At 38.2% G+C, this 25,418-nt stretch overlaps 1 protein-coding gene across 6 annotated transcripts in view; it reads right to left on the bottom strand.

Moving 5' to 3' along the window:
* LOC102411273 (DBH-like monooxygenase protein 1) overlaps positions 1-25,418 on the bottom strand; it is a 321,541-nt gene that overhangs the window by 207,848 nt on the left and 88,275 nt on the right. For 2 of the 6 annotated variants that reach the window (XM_044932879.2, XM_044932882.2), the window contains one exon: positions 25,319-25,378. The exons of the other annotated variants lie outside the window; for them this stretch is intronic. The gene's annotated coding sequence lies outside the window, so the exon portion shown is untranslated. The remainder of the gene's footprint in view (positions 1-25,318; positions 25,379-25,418) is intronic. 6 annotated transcript variants of the gene reach the window in all.

The following is a 25,418-nucleotide window of genomic DNA, read 5'->3' as shown; positions in this document are numbered from 1 at the left end:
AAGCGACTTAGCAGCTTAGCAGCAGAATGAAAGTGGAGAAACCCTATGCGGCATGGACATAGTGGGGATTTATACCTTCTTCCAGGCTTTTAAATCCAGGAACAATAGTGGGTGCTCATGGTGAAGGTTGAGGAGAATTTTGAGAAATATTCCGCATGATATGGCTGAGGGAAGAGAATAGCAGCTATTGATGATAGTTCATCCCAAACAGCAGCCCCCTATACCATATATAGGACCAAAACTTAAATCTACAGAGGGAAAAGCAAATAAAATAGTATCCTGAGGGTAAAAGTGATTACCTGCTGTAGTTTGAAGCAAAGAGCCACAACAACAATCAAAATTTCACCCAAACTTACGTCACCTATCTCCCCTAAATAACAATATCCTTAATTTACATAGTCAAGGGCAACGGAATTATAGTCTGAGTATATTGTTGGAAATCCACTGAAGCTTTGAGAAGGGGAAAACAAACAAACAAACAAAAAACACAGCTCTAGGCTGAGGAAGAACAGGAATATTTACTAGTTCCAGCATTGTATCTGGAAGAAGAGCAGCACATTAGGCTGAAGAATGACCTCTAAAAAACTGTTCATTGCCTAGTCTCAAAACCTGTGAAGTGTTATTACCTTACATGATACAAGGGGCTTAGACAATGTGAGGAAGAATATTTCAGTGATGAGATTAACCTGGACTCTCTAGTGGGCCAGATGTAATGGCAATGTCTTTTTAAGAGGAAAACAGGACGATGAGAGTTGGATACAGGTGATGAAATGGCATAACTAAAGGATAAAATATTGTGTGATAAAGATGGAGGAAGGGTCCGCAAGCAAAGGAATGCAAGAAGCCTCTAGTAAATACTTAGTAGAGGCACAGATTCTCCCTGTAGCCTTTCAAAGTAACAGCTCTGCTGACACCTCAATTTTAGCACACGAGACCCATTTGAGAAGTATGATCCCCAAAACTGCAACATCATAAATCTATGTTCTTTTAAGCCATAAAATGTATGATGATTTGTTACAGTAGCAACAGGAAACAAATACAGAATTACCAGCCATTTATTGCCAAAATTAAATTTTGTGAAACATTTCTTCTAGTAAATCTGTCTTACCATACCATTTCTATTGCTATGCATTTGTTTAATTTTACACTTCATCTGCAAAAGACAGAGTAAGGCGATGTGATTAGAATAGAATAACTGGAGGTTAGAGAAAAGGACTTTGAAGGTGGAAGAAGCAGTCCTTGGCCAAAAACTCCCCCTAGAAACTGGAAAAGTCAAGAAAACAGATTCTCTCTAGAATCCTCCAGATTCCCCCACAGCCAGTCCCTTCCCCATCAGGAAGCTTCCAAAAGCCTCTTATCCTTATCCATCAGAGTACAGACAGAATGAAAACCACATTCACAGAAAACTAACTAAACTGATCACATGGACCACAGCCTTGTCTAACTCAATGAAACTATGAGCCATGCTGTGTAGGGCCATCAAGATGGACGGGTCCTGGTGGAGAGTTCTGACAAAATGTGGTCTACTGGAGAAAGGAATGGAAATAATTTCAGTACTCTTGCCTTGAGAAATGTTTAAACAGTATGAAAGGCAAAAAGATATGACAAAGGAAGATGAACTCCCCAGGTCAGTAGGTCTTCAACATGTTACTAGAGAAGAGTGGAGAAATAACTCCAGAAACAATTAAGAGACAGAGGCAAAGTGAAAGCAACACCCAGCTGTGGATGTGACTGGTGATGGAAGCAAGGTCCAAGGCTGTAAAGAACAATATTGCATAGGAAACTGGAATGTCAGGTCCAAGAATCAAGGTAACCTGGAAGAGGCCAAACAGGAGATAGCAAGAGGGAACATTGACATTTTGGAAATCATATAACTAAAATGGACTGGAATGGGTGAATTTAATTCAGATGACCATTATATCTACTACTGTGGGCAAGATTGCCTGAGAAGAAATGGAGTTGCTGTCATAGTCAACAAAAGAGTCCGAAATGCAGTACTTGGATGCAATCTCAAAAATGACAGAATCTCTGTTCGTTTTCAAGGCAAACCATTCAGTATCACAATAATCCAAGTCTATACCCCAAACACTAATGCCAAACAAGCTGAAGTTGAACAGTTTTATGAGGACCTTCTAGACCTCTAGAACTAACACCAAAAAATTATATCCTCTTCATCATAGGGGACTGGAATGCAAAAGTAGGAAATCAAGAGCTATCTGGAGAAACAGGCAAGCTTGACCTTGGAATGCAAAATGAAGCAGGGCAAAGGCTAACTAAGTTTTGCCAAGAGAACACACTGGTCATAGCAAACACCCTCTTCCAACAACACAAGAGAAGACTCTATACATGGACATCCCCAGATGGTCAATACGGAAATCAGATTGATTATATTCTTTGTTGGCAAAGTTGGAGAAGCTCTGTATAGTCAGCAAAAACAAGACCTGGAACTGACTGTGGCTCAGATCATGAACTGCTTATTGTCAAATTCTGACTTAAATTGAAGAAAGTAGGGGAAACCTCTAAGCCGTTCAGTTATGACCTAAATACAGTGGAAGTAACAAATATATTCAAGGAATTAGATTTGATAGAGTGCCTGAAGGACTATGGATGGATGTTCATGACATTGTACAGGAACCAGTGTTAAAAGCATCCCCTATGAAAAGAAATGTGAAAGGGCCAAATGGTTGTCTGAGGAGGGCTCATAAATAGCTGAGAAAAGAAGAGACGCGAAAGGCAAAAGAGAAAAGGAAAAGATATACCCATCTGAATGCAAAGTTCCAAAGAATAGCAAGTGCAGATTAGAAAGCCTTCCTCAGTGATCAATGCAAAGAAATAGCAGAAAACACTTGAATAGGAAAGAATAGAAATCACTTCAAGAAAATTAGAGATACCAAGGGAACATTTCATGCAAAAATGGGCACAATAAAGAGAACTGGTATGGACCTAACAGAAACAGAAGATATTTTAAAAAGTTGGCAAGAATATACAAATGAACTATAAAAAAATAAAAAAGATCTTAATGATCCAGATAACCACAGTGGTGTGATCAGTCACCTAGAGCCAGAAATCTGGGATTGCAAAGTCAAGGGGGCCTTAGAACAAAGCTAGTGAAGGTGATAGAATTTCAGCTGACTATTTCAAATCCTAAAAGATGATGCTGTTAAGTGAGCACTCAATATGTCAGCAAATTTGGAAAATTCAGCCATGGTCACAGGACTGGTAAAACTCAGGTTTCATTCCAATCCCAAAGAAAGGCAATGCCAATGAATGTTCAAACTACCACACAATTGCACTTATCTCACACACTAGCAAAGCAATGCTCAAAATTGTCCAAGCTACGCTTCAACAATACATGAACCTAGAACTTTCAGTTCAAGTTGGATTTAGAAAAGGCAGAGGAACCAGAGATCAAATTGCCAGCATCTGTTGGATCATCAAAACAGCAAGAGTAATTCAGAAAAACACCTAGTTCTGCTTCATTGACTATGCTAAAACCTTTAACCATGTGGATCACAACACTGTGGAATATTCTTAAATAGATGGGAATACCAGACCACCTTACCTGCCTCATGAAAATCTGTATACAGATCGAGAAGCAACAGTTAGAACTGGACATGAAATAAGGAACTGGTTCCAAAATGGGAAACGAGTACATCAAGGCTACATATTGTCAACCTGCTTATTTAACTTATATGTAGAGTATTTCATGCAAAATGCTGGGTTAGATGAAGCACAAGCTGGAATCAAGATTGCCGGCCAAAATATTGATGTTAGATACACAGATGACACCATTCTTATGGCAGAACATTAGGAGGAACTAAAGAGCCTCTTAATGAATGTGAAAGAGGAGAGTGAAAAAGCTAACTTAAAACTCAGCATTCAGAAATCTAAGATCATGGCATCCTGTCCCATCACTTCATGGCACATAGATGGGGAAACGATGGAAACAGTGAGAGACTTCATTTCTTAGGCTCCAGAATCACTGCAGATGTTGACTCAGCCATGAAATTAAAAGACGCTTGCTCCTTGAAAGAAAAGCTGTGACTGACCTACACAGCATATTGAAAAGAACAGAGACATTACTTTGCCAATGAAGATTTGTCTAGTCAAAGCTATGATTTTTCCTGTAGTCATGTGTGGATGTGAGAGTTGGACCATAAAGAAAGTTGAGCACCAATGAACTGATGTTTTTGAACTGTAGTGTTGGAGAAAACTCTTGAGAGTTCCTTGGACTGCTAGGAGATCACACCAGTCAATCATAAAAGAAATCATTCCTGAATATTCATTGGAAGGACTGATGCTAAAGCTGAAGCTCCAAATCTTGGCCACCCGATGCAAAGAACTGACCTGTTGGAAAAGAGCTTGATGCTGGGAAAGATTGAAGGCAGGAGAAGTGGACAACAGAGGATGAAATGGTTGGATGGCATCACACACTCAATGCACAAGAGTTTAAGCAAGCTTCAGGAGTCATTGATGGACAGGGAAGCCTGGGGTGCTGCAGTCTATAGGTTTGCAAAGAGTTGGACGTGACTAAGCGGCTGAACTGAACTGATACAACACACACACACACACACACTTTATAACACTGTTCATTGAATGAGTCAAAAGTGGTGACAACCAGTAGCAATAGCCAAAATATATGCCCACATCTTAGATTTTAAATACCATTCTCCAGTAAAATGAATTAGGCCTCGCTTGAGAAATGACTGATTCTATAGCTAGGACAGCATATATACAAGATAAACCTGAAGCATCTTGTGCTGCTAAAACAACAACAAAGCATGGAACATGTGAGAAAGACATAGGAATTAAGTGAAAGAGCTCCCCGTAAACAAACTGGCATAATTTGCATAAATAAATATCTACCGTTTTGTATAATAACTCAAAGAATACTATATACATATGAATCCATACTAGTAAACATAAGTGAATGGATATGTAATATAAGTGAGGAAGAAGTAACAAATCCTCCTTCTTGAGGTTCAAATCATATCAGTAAGAGAGAATAAAGGAAATGGAAAATTGGTATTAGAACCTGAGAGCAACCATTTCTCTTAGGCAGTATCCACTGATGAATGCCAAAATTAACATGTGAAACTGAGGAACAGGATACTTGCATAATCTCACATTGCTTCTTTCAAAATATCCATTAATTACAATGATAGCTTTAACATTTGCCCACAAACTAGTTGATAACCTTCCCTGTACGAGATGGATGTTAATTACTCCTTTCTCGAGAGTAGCTTGAGTAAATCATTTTCTTCTGATGTGTTCGAGTATCAAAAAGGGGAATGACTTTAGTGTAGAGCAACTTGGCAGATGTCATCTTAAACTCTAAAGGAACGTCCACATCACCAGTGATAATTCATGTTGCTTTTAGAGTCCCACTTGTATGACACCACGGCAAGGGCAATCATTGTGTGATACCTTCCCTCTTAGCTGTAACCCCAATCAAATCATAAGAAAAATGTCAGACAATCCCATGAGGATGGACATTCTAAAAATACCTGATCAGTGTCTCTTTTGCTGTCTTGTACACAGGGTTATTGTTACCATCTTTCTAAATTCCATATATATGTGTTAGTATACTGTATTGGTGTTTTTCTTTCTGGCTTACTTCACTCTGTATAATAGGCTCCAGTTTCATCCACCTCATTAGAACTGATTCAAATGTGTTCTTTTTAATGGCTGAGTAGTACTCCATTGTGTATATGTACCACCACTTTCTTATCCATTCATCTGCTGATGGACATCTAGGTTGCTTCCATGTCCTGGATATTATAAACAGTGCTGCGATGAACATTGGAGTACACGTGTCTCTTTCCCTTCTGGTTTCCTCAGTGTGTATGCCCAGCAGTGGGATTGCTGGATCATAAGGCAGTTCTATTTCCAGTTGTTTAAGGAATCTCCACACTGTTCTCCATAGTGGCTGTACTAGTTTGCATTCCCACCAACAGTGTAAGAGGGTTCCCTTTTCTCCACACCCTCTCCAGCATTTATTGCTTGTGGACTTTTGGATCGCAGCCATTCTGACTGGTGTGAAATGGCACCTCATAGTGGTTTTGATTTGCATTTCTCTGATAATGAGTGATGTTGAGCATCTTTTCATGTGTTTGTTAGCCATCTGTATGTCTTCTTTGGAGAAGGGAGAATGGCATTGAAACATGTGTAATATCATGTATGAAACGAGTTGCCAGTGCAGGTTCGATGCACGATACTGGATGCTTAGGGCTGGTGCACTGGGACGACCTAGAGGGATGGTGTGGGGAGGGAGGAGGGAGGAGGGTTCAGGTTGGGGAGCACATGTATACCTGTGGCGGATTCGTTTTGATGTTTGGCAAAACTAATACAGTGTTTGAAGTTTAAAAATAAAATAAAATTTAAAAAAAATATAAAAATACCTGATCAGTAGTTTTCAAGTATAAAATAAATGGAAAAAAAGGAAAAACTAAAAGAAATTGTTGTTCTGACTGGGTTTGGGAACAGGAAAAAAGAAATTAGTATAAAGAAAATTAGATAAATTCAAATAAAATCTATAGTTCAGTTAAAGTGCTATACCAATATTAAACTTTTTTGATAGATGCATCATGGTTATATTAGGTATTGACATTAGGGTGAGCTGTTTGAAGAACAAACAATAGATTAGTAGCTATCCAAACTATCTTTACAATTCTCCTATAATTCTAAATTATTTCAAAGTGAAATGTTTAAAAAGTAGATAAAAATCATGTTTCTGTTACTTTTGTTTTCCATTTAATGTATTGTTAATAAAAATACATTTTTTTTTTCTGAGACTTAGGTTATCAAGTCAACTTTCTCTCTTTGCTTTATTGTCCTTTTTTTTTTTTTTTTTTTCCCCTCAATTTAATAGAAGATTTTGAGCCAGGTAAAACAATAGCCTGTACGGTAAGTCAACATACTTAATCAGAGCTTTGCCTCAAGACCAAGGCCCCTTGTTTTCACAGAACTTGTACCGGATCTTCATCGTTCATAAACTTTTTCATTGTATTTCCTGTTGTTTAGAGCCAGAAGTTTGCTTCTCTTACTCTGAAAGATCTTACATTTACAGAAGTAACCTACTTTCATCTCTGCTTAAAAACTGGGTAATTCTTGCCTGAACTAATATCTTTCTTATAATATCTTGCTAAACATAACAAGCAACAGTCAATATTCAACAATTTTTTTTTCCAGTCTTTTCTTCTGGAGTGACTACAGGCCAAGTAGTCACTTGATTTGCTTTTCAAGTTACTGTGGACAGTACATGTACTAAATATTTTGCTACTGATAAATATTTCTTTCTTGGTCTCCAAAATAAGTTTATCTGCCATATATAAACAGATATCATTTTTTAAAAATTATATGACATTATTTAAAAATTCTTAATTTAGCATATTTTAGCTTGTTATTTTGGTATCACCCATCCACTGGGCCTCTCACTTGCCAGTTGGAACAGTGTTTGATCTCACATATCTTTCTGGTTGTCCCTGAGTGTCCTACCCCACTACTGGGGAGAAACCTTCTGGGTTCCCTTCGGGCCATATTATGGTTAGGAGGTCCTAAGCAACCCCTTTTTTTGACCATGACTGTACTCTACAAGCAATGAACCCTGCCTTTTAGGACAGAGGAGTCCCTGGGTAGGCCATAAACGCCCAATCTGTAAAAATTACCTTTAATCCAGAAGCCGCCTATCCTAACAAGAGACAATATTCTGTAAGTTCATAAGCAAAAAAAAAAGGTTACTACCCCTCATAGATAAATTCTTAAAGCATGGCCTCTTGGTGCCTTGTCAGTCTCCTACCCCTGTTCTGCTTGTCTTTAAGCCAAATAGGGAATATAAGATGCTGGATGATCTCAGAGCAGTAAATGATCCAGTGGTTCCTGTATACTCCCTCATGATTAATCCTCATAACATATTAGTCTATGTCCCTGAGGATGCTAAATGGTTTATCATGCTCAAGGGCTCAACTCCAAGGATGCCTTCAATTGCATCCCAGTTCACCTCTCATTACAATATCTGTTTGCCTTTGAGTGGACTAACTCCCACTTGGGCCAGATGCAACAATACACCTTGACAGTATTGCCTTAGGGGTTTGAGGACAGCCCACATCTGTTTGCCTAGGCCCTAGGAAAGGAACCAAGGAAAATACATTTAAGAGAAGGGGCTATTCTACAGTATGTAGATATATTAATATGTAGCCCCTTCACTGAAGCCTAAGATTGTAACATCATTGAAATTCTTAATTTCCTTGGGACCTGGGGTTATGCGGTCTCCCAGAAAAAGCACAAGTCTCAAAGCAACAAGTTAAATACATGGGATATGTTATAAATCCTGGAAGTAAACAACTATTTCCAGATTAAAAAACAAGCTGTATTATGCCTAGGCACTTCAAAGACAAAAAGACATCTCTGTACCTTGGGCTTCCCAGCAGGTGCTAGTGGTAAAGAACTCACCTGCCAATGCAGGCGACATAGAGCAGTGGGTTTGATCCCTGGGTTGGGAAGATCCCCTGGAAGAGGGCACAGACAGAGTTGGACATGACTGAAGCAACTTATCACGCATCCTTATATATTGGTGTGCAACAAAATGCAACAAAACCGAATGTCTTAAAGCAACTTCAACTTATTATTTCTTGTAAACCTGTGGGTTGGCTTCGACAGGAGTCTCCAAGTCCACCATTATTTTTGACACCAACTACAAGTCCACGGGCCTCCAAGATCACTCTTGTTTCTGAAATAAATGCAATTTCTGGGGGAGTGGGCAAGACCACTCTCAGTTTCAATATTTCATTAAAAGGACCCACCAAAATCTATACAAATGTTATTCTCATAGTTATGATTTATTATAATGAAAGGATACAGATTTAAGTTACCCAAGGGAAGAATCACACAGGCAGGGCCTAGGAGACTTTCAAGCACTGAGCCTCTGGTTGTACTCTCTACAATGTCTAAATTTCCCAGGAAAAAAATGTGTGACTATATGAAGGGAGCACCGACAACCAGGGAAACTTTCCTGAACCTTGATATCTAGAGATTTTATTGGGGGAATGTTGTATAGACATGGCTGATCTTAGTTTTCAGCCCTTCTGGTACTCCAAGGCCTGCATAGCCCACACTGTAAATAACATTGTTAACACAGACCATTTAGCATGACTGAAGTCCCCCTGGAAAGCAAACACTATTATCAGGCAGGAGATTCCAAGGGTCTAGGGCTTACCTGTCAGGAGCCTGCATGCATGCTTAGTTGCTCAGTCGTGTCCAGCCCTCTGCAACCCCATGGACTACACCCCACCAGGCTCCTCTGTCCTTGGGATTCTCCAGGCAAGAATACTGAAGTGGGTTGCCATGCCCTCCTCCAGGGGATTTTCCAAACTCAGGGATCAAACCCAGGTCTCTTAAATCTCCTGGATTGGCAGGTGGGTTCTTCACGACTAGTGCCACCAAAGCAAAACCTTTCTTGGGTATGGTTAATCCTTTACCACACAGCTAGGCTCAAGTACACAGTTATTTTGCCCCACATAGTGTCAGCTGGGGCTATTTATGTGGCTAAATTTAGCTGGGAGATGGGCTGGGGCTGGAACATTCAAGACAACTTTACTTTTCTCTCTGGAGCCTCATCTGGGGTACCTGGAAATGCTGACAGTCAGCTGGAACTCTTTACAGTGGAGAGGTCAGAATTTTTACATAGTGGCACAGGGTTCTAAAATGATAAAAATGTGACCTGAAAGTTTTCTTAAAACATAGATAAGCTCAGAAATCTAGGCAAGTCATTTCTGTCACTTTTTATTGGAAAAAGCATATCAAAAAGCCCAGTCAAGATTCAAAAGATGAAGAAATGGCCTCTACCTCTTTCTGAGAGGAGAGGCATATACATACAGGGATGAAAGGACTTGTTAGTCATCATATTTGCAAGTAATTTTCCTCCAGCATTATGTTTAAAAGGTACCAATAAATAAAATTAATATGACTTTCTATATACAATCTCCTTTTCATAGGGCCTAATTATTTTGTAATGGGGGAAAAAATGGAAATTTTTGACTCTTGTTACAAGAGTTTAGGTTACTAACCAAGATAGAATGTCTCAGATAATTTTTAATTTATGCTATTTTCAAATCAAATTCAATAAGTACCTATTAAAATGACATTGATATTTGGCAAAACTAATACAATTTGTAAAGTTTAAAAATAAAATAAAATAAAAATAAAATGACTTTTATTAGTATCAAGTCTAACTTACAAAATAATTATTTGATTGAATTTACCTTAAGAAAGAGTTTTGAAAAAATGTGTCCCACTGGAGAAGCGTATGGCAAACCACAATAGTATCCTTGGCTCAAGAAACAATTGTTCAGTATGAAAAGGCAGAAAGATATGACACTGGAAGATGAACCCCCAGGTCAGTAGGTGTACAACAGGATATTGGGGAAAAGAGGAGAAATAGCTCCAAAAAGAATGAAGAGGCTGGATGAAAGAGGAAATGACACTCAGTTGTGGACGTGTCTGGTGGTGAAAGTAAAATCTTATGCTATAAAGAATAATATTGCATAGGAACCTGGAATTTTAGGTCCATGAATCAAGGTAAATTGGAAGTAGTCAAACAGGAGACGGCAAGAGTGAACATTGAGATTTTAGGAATCAGTGAACTAAAATGGATGGGAATGGGTGAATTTAATTTAGATGACCATTATATCTACTACTGTGGGCAGGAATCCCTTAGAAGAAATGGAATAGCCCTCATAGTCAGCAAAAGGATCTGAAATGCAGTACTTCGGTGCAATCTCAAAAATGAAAGAATTATCTCAATTCATTGCCAAGACAAACCATTCAACATCACAGCAATCCAAGTCTCTTCCCCAACCTCTAATGCTGTATAAGCTGAAGCTGAACAGTTCTATGAAGACCTACAAGACCTTCTAGAATCAACACCAAAAAAATATGTCCTTTTCATCACAGGAAACATGAATGCAAAAGTAGGAAGTCAAGAGATACCTGGAGTAACAGACACATATGGCCATGGAGTACAAAATGAAGCAGAAAAAAGGCTAACAGAGTTTTACAAAATGAATAAACTGGTCACAGCAAATACCCTCTTCTAACCATCCAAGATACAACTCTACACATGGACTTCACCAGATGGTCAATAGTGAAATCAGATTGTTTATATTCTTTCCAGTCAAAGATGGAGAAGCTTTATACAGTCAACAAAAAGAAGACCTGGAGCTGACTATACCTCAGTATATAAGCTCCTTATTGAAAAATTCAGGGTTAAATTGAAGAAACTAGGCAAAAAACCACTAGGTCATTCAGGTATGTCCTAAATCAAATCCCTTATAATTATACAATGGATGTGACAAATAGAGTCAAGGACATATATCTTGTAGATAGCGTGTCTGAAGAACTATGGACAGAAGTTCATAAAACTGTATAGGAGGCAGTGACTGAAAGAAAAAGAAATGCAAGAAAGAAAAGTAGTTGCCTGTTAAAGGCTTTACAAGCATCTGAGAACAGAAGAGAAGCGAAAGGCAAAGGAAAAAGGAAAAGATGGGCACAACTGAATGCAGAGTTCCAGAGAATAGCAAGGAGAGATAAGAAAGCCTTCTTAAGTGAACAGTGCAAAGAAATAGAGGAAAACAATAGAATGGGAAAGACTAGAGATCACTTCAAGGAAACTGGAGATACCTGGCGAACATTTCATACAATGATGGGCACAATAAAGGACAGAAATGGCAAGGATCTAACAGAAGCAGAAGAGATAAAGAAGAGGTGGCAAGAATACACAGAAAAGCTATACAACAAATGTCTCAATGACCTGGAAACCCTCAATGGCTTGGTCACTCACCTAAAGCCAGACATCCTGGATTGTGAAGACAAGTGGGCCTTAGGAAGAATTACTACAAACAAAGCTAGTGGAGGTGATAAAATTCCAGCTGAGCTATTTCAAATCCTAAAAGATGATTCTGTGACTCTGTTGCACTCAATATGCCAGCAAATTTGGAAAACTCAGCGGTGGCCACAGGACTGGAAAAGGTCAGTTTTCATTTCAATTCTGAAGAAAGGCAATGCCAAGAATGTTAAAACTACCACACAATTGCACTCATTTCATATTCTACCACAGTAATGCTCAAAATCCTTTAAGCTAGACTTCAGTAGTATGTGGACTGAGAACTTCCAGATATACAAGCTGGATATAGAAAAGGCCGAAGAACCAGAGATCAAACTGCCAGCATCCATTGGATCATAGAAAAAGCAAGAGAATTCCAGAAAAACATCTACTTCTCCTCCTTAGGTGACTGAGTGAAAACCTTTGACTGTTTGGATCACAATAAACTGTGGAAAATTCTTAAAGAGATGTGAATATGGACCACCTTTACCTGCCTCCTGATAAACCTGTAAGCAGCTCAAGAAACAATAATTAGAATACAACATGGAACCACAGACTGGTTCAGAGTTGGGATAGGTGTACCACAAGGTTGTACATTTATAAACCTAACATATTTAACTTCCATGCAGAGTACATCATACAAACTGCTGGGCTAGATGAAGCACAATCTAAGATTGCTGGGAGAAATGTCAACAAGCTCAGAATGCAGATGATATCATCTAATGACAGAAAGCGAAGAGGAACTAAAGAAACTCTTGATGAGGATGAAAGAGGAGAGTGAACAAGTTGTCTTAAAACTCAACATTGAAATCACTAATTTTATGGCATCCAATCCCATCACTTCATGGCAAATAGATGTGAAAAAATAGAAACAGTGGCCGATTTTATTTGTTAGGCTCCAAGATCACTGTAGACAGTGACTGCAGTCATGAAATTCGTAGATTCTTGCCCCTTGGAAGAAAAGCTATGATGATCTAGACAGTGTAGTAAAAAAGCAGAGACATCACTTTACTGTCAAGATCCATATAGTCAAAACTATGGTTTTTCCAGTAGTCTTGTATAGAAGTGAGAGTCTCACCATAAAGAAAGCTGACCATCGAAGAATTGGTGCCTTTGAACTGTGGTGTTGGAGAAGACTCTTGAGGGTCCCTTGAACATCCAGGAGATCAAACTAGTCACTCTTACAGGAAATCAACCCTGAATATTCATTGGAAGGACTGATGCTGAAGCTGAAGTTCAATACGTTTTTCACCTGATGTGAAGAGCAGTCTCTTTGGAAAAGATCCTGATGCTCAGAAAGATTGAAGGCCAGAGGATAAGGGGCAACAGAAGATGGGATGGTTGGATGGCATCACTGACTCAATGGACATGAGTTTGAGCAAATTCTAGGAGATAGTGGAGGATAGCTAAGCCTGTCATTCTGCAGTTCCTGGGGTTGCAAAGAGTCAGGCGTGACTTAGCAAGTGAAGAACAAGAATTCTCTGGATAAGTAAGTAAAACTACAGCAGCCTAGTCTTACAAATTAAGGAACTAGAAAAGAACTAACTAAAGCTAAAGTTATCAGAATAGGAAATAATATAAATATTAGAGAAGAAATAAACAAAATAGAGACTAGAAAGTCAATAGGTAAAAAAAAAAACAAAAAAAAAAAACTGAGTTGTTTCTTCTAAAAGTTAACAAAATTGACCAACCTTTTACTAGTTAAAAAAGATAAATGACTCAAATTGATAAATTTGTGCACGAATGAAGAGATATTTCAACTGATACCACAGACATGAAAAAGATCATAAGAGAATACTGTGAACAATTATATGCCAGCAAGTTAGGTGACTTAGTGAAATGCATATAAAACTTCAGTTCAGTTCAGTCACTCGGTCGTGTCTGACTCTTTGTGACCCCATGAATCGCAGCATGCCAGGCCTCCCTGTCCATCACCAGGTCCCGGAGTTCACTCAAACTCACATTCATTGAGTCAGTGATGCCATCCAGCCATCTCATCCTCTATTGTCCCCTTCTCCTCCTGCCCCCAATCCCTCCCAGCATCAGAGTCTTTTCCAGTAAGTCAATTCATCACATGAGACAGCCAAAGTACTGGAGTTTCAGCTTTAGCATCATTCCTTCCAAAGAACACCCAGGACTGATCTCCTATAGGATGGACTGGTTGGATCTCCTTGCAGTCCAAAGGATCCTCAAGAGTCTTCTCCAACACCAGTTCAAAAGCATCAATTCTTCGGCGCTCGGCTTTCTTCACAGTCCAACTCTCACATTCATACATGACTACTGGAAAAACCATAGCCTTGACTCAACAGACCTTTGTTGGCAAAGTAATGTCTCTGCTTTTGAATATGCTATCTAGGTTAGTCATAACTTTCCTTCCAAGGAGTAAGCGTCTTTTAATTTCATGGCTGCAGTCACCATCTGTAGTGATTTTGGAGCCCAAAAAAATAAAGTCTGACTTTATTTTTATAAGTGGAAACTTTCACTGTTTCCCCACCTATTTCCCTTGAAGTGATGGGACCAGATGCCATGATCTTAGTTTTCTGAAGGCTGACCTTTAAGCCAACTTTTTCACTCTCCTCTTTTTTTTTTTTTTTCTTTTTTTTTTTAATTTTATTTTATTTTTAAACTTTACATAACTGTATTAGTTTTGCCAAATATCAAAATGAATCCGCCACAGGTATACATGTGCTACCCATCCTGAACCCTCCTCCCTCCTCCCTCCCCATTCCATCCCTCTGGGTCGTCCCAGTGCACCAGCCCCAAGCATCCAGTATTGTGCTTCGAACCTGGACTGGCAACTCATTTCATACATGATATTTTACATGTTTCAATGCCATTCTCCTAAATCTTCCCACCCTCTCCCTCTCCCACAGAGTCCATAAGACTGTTCACTCTCCTCTTTCACTTTCATCAAGAGGCTTTTTAGTTCCTCATCACCTTCTGCTGTAAGGGTGGTGTCATCTGCATAGCTGAGGTTATTGATATATCTCCTGGCAATCTTGATTCCAGCTTGTGCTTCTTCCAGCCCAGCATTTCTCATGATATATTCTGCATATAAGTTAAATAAACATGATGACAATATACAGCCTTGACGTAGTCCTTTTCCTATTTCGAACCAGTCTGTTGTTCCATGTCCAGTTCTAACTGTTGCTTCCTGACCTGCATATAGGTTTCTCAAGAGGCAGGTCAGGTGGTCTGGTATTCCCATCACTTTCAGAATTTCCCACAGTTTATTGTGATCCACACAGTCAAAGGCTTTGGCATAGTCAATAAAGCAGAAATAGATGTTCTTTTGGAACTCTCTTTTTTTTCAATGATCCAGCGGATGTTGGCAATTTGATCTCTGGTTCCTCTGCCTTTTCTAAAACCAGCTTGAACATCTGGAAGTTCACAGTTCACGTATTGCTGAAGCCTGGCTTGGAGAATTTTGAGCATTACTTTACTAGCGTGTGAGATGAGTGCAATTGTGCAGTAGGTTGAGCATTCTTTGGCATTGCCTTTCTTTGGGATTGGAATGAAAACTGACCTTTTGCAGTCCTGTGGCCACTGCTAAGTTTTCCAAATTTTCTGGCATATTGAGTGCAGCACTTTCAGAGCATCATCTTTCAGGATTTGAAATAGCTCAACTGGAATTCCATCCTCTCCACTAGCTTTGTTCCTAGTGATGCTTTCCCCCGCTGGAGGCCAGGGGTGGCGGCTGGGAGGAGCTACCTCACGCCTGAGGTCAGGGGCAGCGGCTGAGAGGAGCAACCCCAGTTCCAAGGAGTGGTGGCTAAGCGGGTGCAGGAGGGCCGAGAGGAGCTACTCCACGCTCACGATCAGGAGCGGCGGCGGTGAGGAGATACCCCTCGTCCAAGGTAAGAGAAACCCAATTAAGATGGTAGGTGTTGCAAGAGGGCATCAGAGGGCAGACACACTGAAACCATAATCACAGAAAACTAGTCAACATAATCACACTAGGACCACAGCCTTGTCTAACTCAATGAAACTAAGCCATGCCCTGTGGGGCCACCCAAGACAGGCGGGTCATGGTGGAGAGGTCTGACAGAATGTGGTCCACTGGAGAAGGGAATGGCAAACCACTTCAGTGTTCTTGCCTTGAGAACCCCATGAACAGTACGAAAAGGCAAAATGATAGGATACTGACAGAGGAACTCCCCAGGTTGGCGCGTGCCCAATATACTACTGGGGATCAGTGGAGAAACAACTCCAGAAAGAATGAAGTGATGGAGCAAAAGCAAAAACAATACTCAGTTGTGGATGTGACTGGTGATAGAAGCAAGGTCCGATGCTGTAAAGAGCAATGTTGCACAGGAACCTGGAATGTTAGGTCCATGAATCAAGGCAAATCGGAAGTGGTCAAACAGGAGATGGCAAGAGTGAATGTTGACATTCTAGGAATTAGCGAACTAAAATAGACTGGAATGGGTGAATTTAACTCAGATGACCATTGTATCTACTACTGCGGGCAGGAATCCCTTAGAAGAAATGAAGTAGCCATCATGGTCAACAAAAGAGTCTGAAATGCAGTACTTGGAATTCAATCTCAAAACCAACAGAATGATCTCTGTTCATTTCTAATGCAAACCATTCAATATACAACTTAACTGATACTGAATCATGAACTAATGAAAATATGAACAGACCAATCACAAGCAAAGAGACTGAATCTGTAATAAAATATCTCCTTAGAAAAATATGTGCAGGACTAGATGCTTTTCAGCTGAATTATATCAAACTTTTGAAGAAGAAATAATATATGAAACCTCCTCAAACTCCTCCAAAAAAGTCAATAAGAAAGTTATTGCCAAACTTATTTCATAAATTCAGCATGTTCTTATACTGAAGCCAGACAAAGACATTACAAGAAATGAGAATTACATGTCAATGTCATTCATGAATATCATTGCAGCATTCCCCAATACCATCAAATCAAATTCAAGAGCACATTAATAAGTCATACACCATGATCAAGAGGGATTTATCTTTAGACACAAAGAGGATTCACAAAAAACAAATCAATAAATGTGACCCACTGTATTAACAATAAAAAAGAATATAAATTTTATAATCATTTCAACAGATATAGAAATCAAAAAATTTCAACATCTTTTCATGATAAAGGCTCAGTAATTAGGTATAGGACTCTAACTCAACATAATAAAGGCAATGTATGAGAAGCCCAAAATTAACATCACACTCAACAGTGAAAAGCTGTTGTGAAGGGTTTTCTTCTATGATCAGGAACAAGACAAGGAAGCTTACTGTCATTTCTACTCAACATCAATGGAAATCCGACCCAGACAACGGAAGTCTGATACAGAGTGATTAGTCAAGAAAGTAAAATAAAGGCATTATAATCAGAAAGGAAGTGTATGTAGATATCCTATATACATACAAACACCTCTAAAGATCTCACCAAAAAATCGTTAGAGCTAATTAATTAATTAAATTTCAGGATAGAAAATTACCATATAAAAATCAATTGCATTCCCATACACTATTAACATATTATATGTAAGAAAAATTAAGAAAACAATGCCATTTATAATAGCATCCAAAGCAATAAAATATTTAGTAGTAAATTTAACCAAGGAGATGATGTGTTATACATACATATATGCAAATGCATATGTTATATGTTATACATATGCACACACTTATGTTTTTTCAATAATGTGACTTTCTTTTTTTTTTTACTCTTTGGATTTTGAAATATCTTGATCTGATTCAACATCCAATTTTGGTATATATTCATCAGTTGATTCATTGCTGGCATCCATCAGACTCATGCTTTATTGTAGCTAGGTTGTTGTGTCTCATTTCTCATTCTTTAGTGTCTAAAACTCAATCATGATAAAAAATTTCCTCAACTGCATTTCACTGTAATTTAAGTATTTTTGAAATGCTGAAACTATGTTTTTCTGCATGCAAATGTTTTATCTATAAAGTATCTATGTTTTTCATGAATTCTGCAATGTCCTTGGAGATGTTAAATAGAATCTTATTTTGGGGGAAAATATGTATTACTATCTATCCTTTGAGGCTGAAATGGTGCCCAGAAAATACCTTTTATTACTGAGAATTTTTGATATTTTTTCATGAGGTGTTTCAACAGGGATAACAGTTGTTCTTAAAATTAGTCTAATGATATAGTACCCACTGGAAGGAACACACAAAAAATATATTTTTCATTACTGGACACAAAGTATTGCTAATTTAAACAATGCAATAGATTCCACTTGCATGTACACACAGATCTTGTTATATTTCAGTCCTTCCATGGTGCTTATCCATGATCCCCAGGAAAGATTCCCAGTCATAGGTTTTTAATTAAATTAACAGTATGAAAAGGAAAACTACAGAATATTACAAAGTTGGGCCACGTCTATCGTTTATTCAGTTGAGGAATAATCAGAAATGCTAATGTATTTAGGAAAATATCTGTCACATAATAAGAATTAATAAACTAAATGAGATTTCTTATTGTTTTTATGAATTCATACCTCCAACTGTCTATACTTTTATATTTTGGGTTCAATATTTATAAGATGCATATTTAGTTAAAAATATATTAGCATTGCCATTGCTTTTGATATTTATTACTACATTTTTGTATATGAAGCTCTGTTTCTTGTACAAATGCCAAATCATTGGAAATAAAATTCTTTAGCCTTTTGCCAATTGTATAGATAAAATTTCATAGCTAAAAGGAATGCAAAATTTATTTTAATCATCAGAATCAATAAAAATCTGTAAATAAACAGATGTGTTTACAAGGTTTTCACAATTTTTGCTAAAACATGAATTGTATCTTAGGTCCTTCTATTGTACTGGCTTCTACACTATTGCAAATTTTAGAATATCAGCCCCCATGGAAATAGATGAATTTAATGTAAAAAGCTACATTTTATTTTGTTAAAAATGTTTGAAAAGATTCAGTATCATTTCTCTATAAAATATATATCTTGTTATTTATGCTAACTTCCATGAGAGATTTTTATTTGATCCAGAGTAGTTTTATATTATTTACAAAATAATGAAAATTTTTGATTTAATGGCAGAACTGAGTCATAAAATGCATTCGAGTTCTAACTCAGAAGTTTTGAAATAAGGATTATTCTTAGTGTTGAATGAATGGAACTAAAAATAATTGTATGATACTTACAAACTATAAGATCATTGAAAGAATATGGCGATCACATTAATTTCTCTTACTATTCTTTAAATAGTAAGAACATATGAAAAAGCAAAAAAGGTATGACACTGAAAGATAAACACCCCAGGTCTGTATGCATCCAATATATTACTAGAGAAAAGCAGAGAAATAGCTCCAGAAGGAATGAAGAGGCTGAGCAAAAGTGTAAATGATACACAGTTGTGGATGTGTCTGGTGGTGAAAGTAAAGTCCAATGATATAAAGAACAATATTGTATAAAACCTGGAATGTTAGGTCCATAAATCAAGGTAAGTTCGAAGTGGTCAAACAGGAGACAGCAAGAGTGAACATCAACATATTATGAATCAGTTAACTAAAATGGATGAGAATAGACAAATTTAATTCAGATGACCACTGCATTTACTACTGTGGGAAAGAATCTCTTAGAAGAAATGGTACAGCTGTCATAGCCAACAAGAGTCCAAAATTCAATATTTGGGTGCAATCTCAAAAATGACAGAATGTTTTTGGTTCTATTCCAAGGCAAACCATTCAACAGAACAGGAATCCAAGTCTATTCCCCAAACATTGATGGGGAATAAGCTGAAGTTGACTGGTTTTACGATAATCTACAACAACTTCTAGAACTAACACCCAAAAAAAATATGTCCTTTTCATCATAGGGGACTGAAATGCAGAAGTAGGGAGTCAAGAGATACCTGGAGTAACAGGCAAGTATGGCCTTGGAGTGCAAAATGAAGCAGGGCAAAAGCTAATGGAGTTTGCCAAGAGAACACACTGGTCATAGAAAACACCCTCTTCCAACAACACAAGAGATGACTCTACACATGGACATCACCAGAGAGTGATTATATTCTTTGCAGCAAAAGATGGAGAAGCACCATACAGTCAACAAAAACAAGACCTGGAGCTGACTGTGGCTCAGATCATGAACTCCTTATTGCAAAATTCAGGCTCAAGTTGAAGAAAGCAGGGAAAACCACTAGGCCATTTGGGTATGGCCTAAATCAAATCCAATATAATATACAGGGGAGGTGACAAATAGATTTAAAGAATTAGATCCAGAAGACAGAGTCCCTGAAAAACTATGGACAGAGGTTTGTACCATTGTACAGGAGGTGGTGACTAAAAACATCCAAAAGAAAAATAAATGAAAGAACGCAAAGTGGTTGTCTGAGAAGGGCTTACATATAGCTGAGAAAAGAAGAGAAATGAAAGGCAAAGGAGGAAGGGAACGATATACCCAACTGAATGCAGAATTCTAGAGAATAGCAAAGAGACATAAGCACGCCTTCTGACATAAACAATGCAAAGAAATAGATGAAAACAATAGAATGGGAAAAGCTAGAGATCTCTTCAAGAAAATTGGAGATACCAAGGGAACATTTCATGCAAAGATGGGCACAAGAAAGGAAAGAAATGGCAAGGACCTAACAAAAGCAAAAGAGATGAAGAGGAGGTGGCAAGAATATATAAGAGAACTGTACAAAAAAGTGTTAATGAACCAGATAACCACAATGGTGTGGTCACTCACTTAGAGCCAGACATCCTGGAATGTGATGTCAAATGGGACTTAGGAATCATTATTATGACCAAAGCTAGTGGAGGTGATGGAATTTCAGATGAATTACTTCAGTCCTAAAAGATGATGCTGTTAAAGTGCTGCACTCAATATGCCAGCAAATTTGGAAATCTCAGCAGTGGCCACAGAAGAGGAAAAGGTCAGTTTTCATTTCAATCCCAAGGAAGTGCAATGCTAAAGAATATTCAAACTACCACACAATTATGCTCTTTTCACATGCTAGCAAAGTAATGCTCAAAATTGTTCAAGCTAGGCTTAAAGCTCAAAATTCAGAAAACTAAGATCATGGCATCCAGTCCCATCACTTCATGGCAAATAGATGCAGAAACAGTGGCTGACTTTATTTTTCTGGGCTCCAAAATCACTGCATATGGTGATTGCAGCCATGAAATTAAAAGATGCTTACTCCTTGGAAGGAAAGTTATAACCAACCTAGACAGCATTTTAAAAAGCAGAGACATTACTTTGCCCACAAAGGTCTGTCTAGTCAAGGTTATGGTTTTTTCCAATGGTCATGTATGGATGTGAAGGTTGGACTATAAAGAAGGCTGAGCATGGAAGAATTGATGATTTTGAACTGTGGCGTTGGAGAAGACTCTTGAGAGTCCCTTGGACTGCAAGGAGATCCAACCACTCCATCCTAAAGGAGATCAGTCCTGGGTGTTCATTGGAAGGACTGATGTTGAAGCTGAAACTCCAATCCTTTGGCCACCTGATGTGAAGAGCTGACTCATTTGAAAAGACCCTGATGCTGGGAAAGATTGAGGGCGGGAGGAGGAGGGGAAGGCAGCAGGATGAGATGTTTGGATGGCATCACCAACTGAATGGGCATGGATTTGGGTGGCCTCTGGGAGTTGGTGATGGACAAGGAGGCCTGGTGATGGACAGGGAGGCCTGGCGTGCTGCAGTTCATGGGGTCTGGAAGAGTCAGACATGACTGAGCAACTGAACTGAGGCTTCAATAACATGTGAACCAAGAACTTTCAGATGTACAGGAACCAGAGATCAAATTGCCAACATCCTCTGGATCAAGAAATATCCAGGGAATTCCAAAAAAGTATCTACTTCTGCTTCATTGACTACACAAAAGCCTTTGACTATGTGGATTACAACAAACTGTTGAAAATTCTGAAAGAGATAGGGATACCAGGCCACCTTACCTGCCTCTTCAGAAATCTGTGTGCAGGTCAAGAAGCAACAGTTAGAACCAGACATGGAAGAGTAGACTGGTTCAAAATTGGGAAAGGAGAGTGTCAAGGCTTCATAGTGTCACCCTGCTTATTTAACTTATATGCAGACTACTTCATGTGAAATGTGGCAATGGATAAAGCGCAAGCTGGAATCAAGACTTCCAGGAGAAATATCAACAACTTCAGATATGCAGATGACACAATATTAATGGTAGAAATAGAAGAGGAATTAAAGAGCCTTTTGATGAAGGTGAAAGAGGAGAGAGAAAAAGCTGGCTTAAAACCCAACATGTAAAAAAAAAAAAACTAAGATTATGGTATCTGGTCTTATCACTTCATGGCCAAATAGTTGAGGAAAAAAATGTAAAGAGTGGCAGATTTCATTTTCTTGGACTCCAAAATCACTGTGAATGGTGACTATAGATGCAAAATTAAAATATTCTTGCTACTTGGAGGAAAAGTCATGACAAGCCTTGCTAGCATGTTAAAAATCAGAGACATCACTTTGCCAACATAGGTCCGTCTAGTCAGGTATGTATGTGAGAGTTGGACCATAAAGAAAGCTGAGTGCTGAAGAATTGATGCTTTTGAATAGTGGTGTTGGAAAAGACTCTTGAGAGTCCCTTGAACTGCAAGAAGATCAAACCAATCAGTGTTAAAGTAGATCAATCCTGAATGTTCATTGGAAGGACTGACGCTGAAGCTGAAGCTCCAATACTTTGGCCACCTGATGTAAAGAACTGACTCACTGGAAAAGACCCTGATGCTGGGAAAGACTGAGGGCAAGAGGAGAAGGGGAGAAGCAGAGGATAAGATGGTTAGATAGCATCACTGACTGAATGGATATGAAAACTGCGCTAACTCTGGGAGATAGTGAAGAACGGGAAGCCTGGCATTCTGTTGTCTGTGGAGTTGCAAAGAGTTGGACATGACTAAGTGATTGAACAAGAAAAGCATTCTTTAAAAACTGAAATAAGGATATCATTAAATTTTCAAGCCTTCAGGAACACTCACTACCTAGAATTCAGATGTCTAATTCTAAATTGTACATCTGGCTTGTTGCTGAGTTCACATATATTCTTCAAACCTTATTTTTCATCTAAGTTAGTTCTATTTTAGTTCTATTATAAAAATTTACTTGTGTTCTAATGATGTATGGTGATGCAATTAAAAACTGAAAAAAATAAGAGGCTACTTATTCCCTCTCACCAAAAACATGGAATATTACTCTCACTTTCCTCTGTTTTGTATTAAGATTTACAAGAAAAAGAAATGGGCTGTCATGTTTAAGTATTCGGAAAACAAAAAAACCTTATGGCAATTCTTGCTATATAAAGAATAAATAAAGGGTTTTCTTGTGAGTAACAAAACTTTAGAGTTCTCAAATCTTTCTGAGAATTTGAACAGGTAATTCTTGAAATAGAGCTGAACTTTGACTTACCTTCTTCATTGCATGTATGAAATGTTTAATCTTGTGTTCCCACCCCAATAGTCATCTTGAGCTCTTTATAACATTTTAATAAACTCCTAAGGCAAGACTTTCTATTGTTTTTACTATATGTACACTACATATTATGCCTCATCTACACAAAAGGAGAAGGCCCGGCAGAGAATGTGATGGTTAGATAGCATCCCCAATTCAATGGACATTAATATGAGCAAACTCCAGGATACAATGAAGGACGGGAGGCTGGTGTGCTGCAGTTCGTGGGGTCTCAAAGAATCAGATATGACTTAGCAAATGAACAACAACAACACTATAGACATTAATTGTTGTTGTTATTTAGTTGCTAAGTTGTGTCTCTTGTAACCCCATGGACTGTTGCCCATCAGGTTCCTCTGTCCATGGGATTTCCCAGGAAGAATACTAGAGTGGGTAGCCACTCTAGTATTTCCTTCTCCAGTGGATCCTCCCAACACAGGGATCGAACCTGTGTTTCCTTCATTGGCATGCAGATTCTTTACCCCTGAGTCACCAAGGAAGCCCATAAAGATGAATTACAAATCTATATATTTAGCCATTATCTTTCTTTGAATTTTTAATCTTTTTTTTTTTTTTTCCTCTCTCTAGCTCTAGAGACATAGTTGGCCACTACAATTTCTGCTTGTGGAATAGCTTTCGCCTTAAGGTTATTTCTTCTGTGTAGAATGGTTTACTCTGATTGATAAGACTGATGACCATGATTATGACAGCTCAAATATAATTAACTTTGACCTCATTTTAAAATATTTTCCTTCTTCCATTAGCCAATCCATCAGCAAGTTCTGACTTCAAAATACATACCAAATCTGTCTACTTTTCACTTAATCCAACACCATATGCTAATCAAACTAGCCTCTTTTCTCTCTTGGTTTACTTTAAAAGTCACTGTTTTAGAGATTTTTTTCCATGTATACCTGTGGCGGATTCATTTTGATAGTTGTCAAAACTAATACAATTTGTAAAGTTTAAAAATAAAATAAAATTTAAAATAAAAAAAAAAAAGAAGATTATACTTTGTTTACATGCTAAGATACTTCAGTTGTGTCTGCCTCTTTGTGACCCTATGGACTTTAGACTGCCAGGCTCCTCTGTCCATGGGATTCTCCAGGCAAGAATACTAGGGTGGATTGCCATTTCCTACTCCAGGGGATCTTCCCAACTCAGGGATCAAACCCAGGTCTCCTGTATCTCCTGCATTGCAGGCAGATTCTTTACCACTGAGCCACCGGTGTATACCTTCTATAGTAATCAGGTTATTTGTATTTTTCTTTAAAGGCTGGCTATATTGTTTAATTGCTTTAAATCATTCCAGTGGCTTTCTATTGTATCTATGTCTGTCTGTCCATCTATGTATATCTATCTATCTATCTATATATATATATGATATTCAAACACAATGCAGCTCATTTGGCTACAATTCATTGCCCCCTACCTGCCTTGTGGAGTTCCTCTACAAACCTTCCTTCACTTCAGTTAAGAATCTGACTCTCCCTGGAAAATAACGGGATTATTCAAACTCAAGACTATTATATCTCATCTTCTGACAGGCAGTAATGCTTTTCCTCCAGATTGTCACATGACTGTCTTGTCCTTGTAATTAGGACTGCTTGTCACCTGTCACTTCTTCAGAGAGCTTACCAGATGGTACTATTTATTGAACATGTACACACTACTATATTTAAAATGAATAACCAACAAGTACTTACTGTAAAGCACATGGAACTCTGCTAAACGTTACGTGGCAGCCTGGATGGGAGAGTAGTTTGGGGGAGAATGGATACATGTATATGCATGGCTGAGTCCCTCCACTGTTCACCAGACACTATCACAACACTGTTAACTGACTAGCCCCCAATACAAAATAAAAAGTTTTAAAAATAAAACATTGTCCTCTCCCCACCACCAAGTCCTGTCCTATTTATTTTCAATTTTCCTACAGTTTCACTGTTTGTCTTATCATGAACAGTCCTTCCCCGATGAACACTTTATTTGAGAGGACTCTTACCTGTTTTGTCATCCCTGTGTGTCACCACATTGCATTCATTCAAAAACATTTATTGATTCCCTGGGAAAATATAGGTAATCAGTAAGCAATTTTGAAAAAG

This window comes from Bubalus bubalis, chromosome 20 (genome assembly GCF_019923935.1).
Source record: "Bubalus bubalis isolate 160015118507 breed Murrah chromosome 20, NDDB_SH_1, whole genome shotgun sequence".
In the NCBI taxonomy this organism is placed as follows: domain Eukaryota; kingdom Metazoa; phylum Chordata; class Mammalia; order Artiodactyla; family Bovidae; genus Bubalus; species Bubalus bubalis.
The sequence above is the reverse complement of the archived record's forward strand: the minus strand, read 5'-3'. Positions and strand labels throughout refer to the sequence as shown.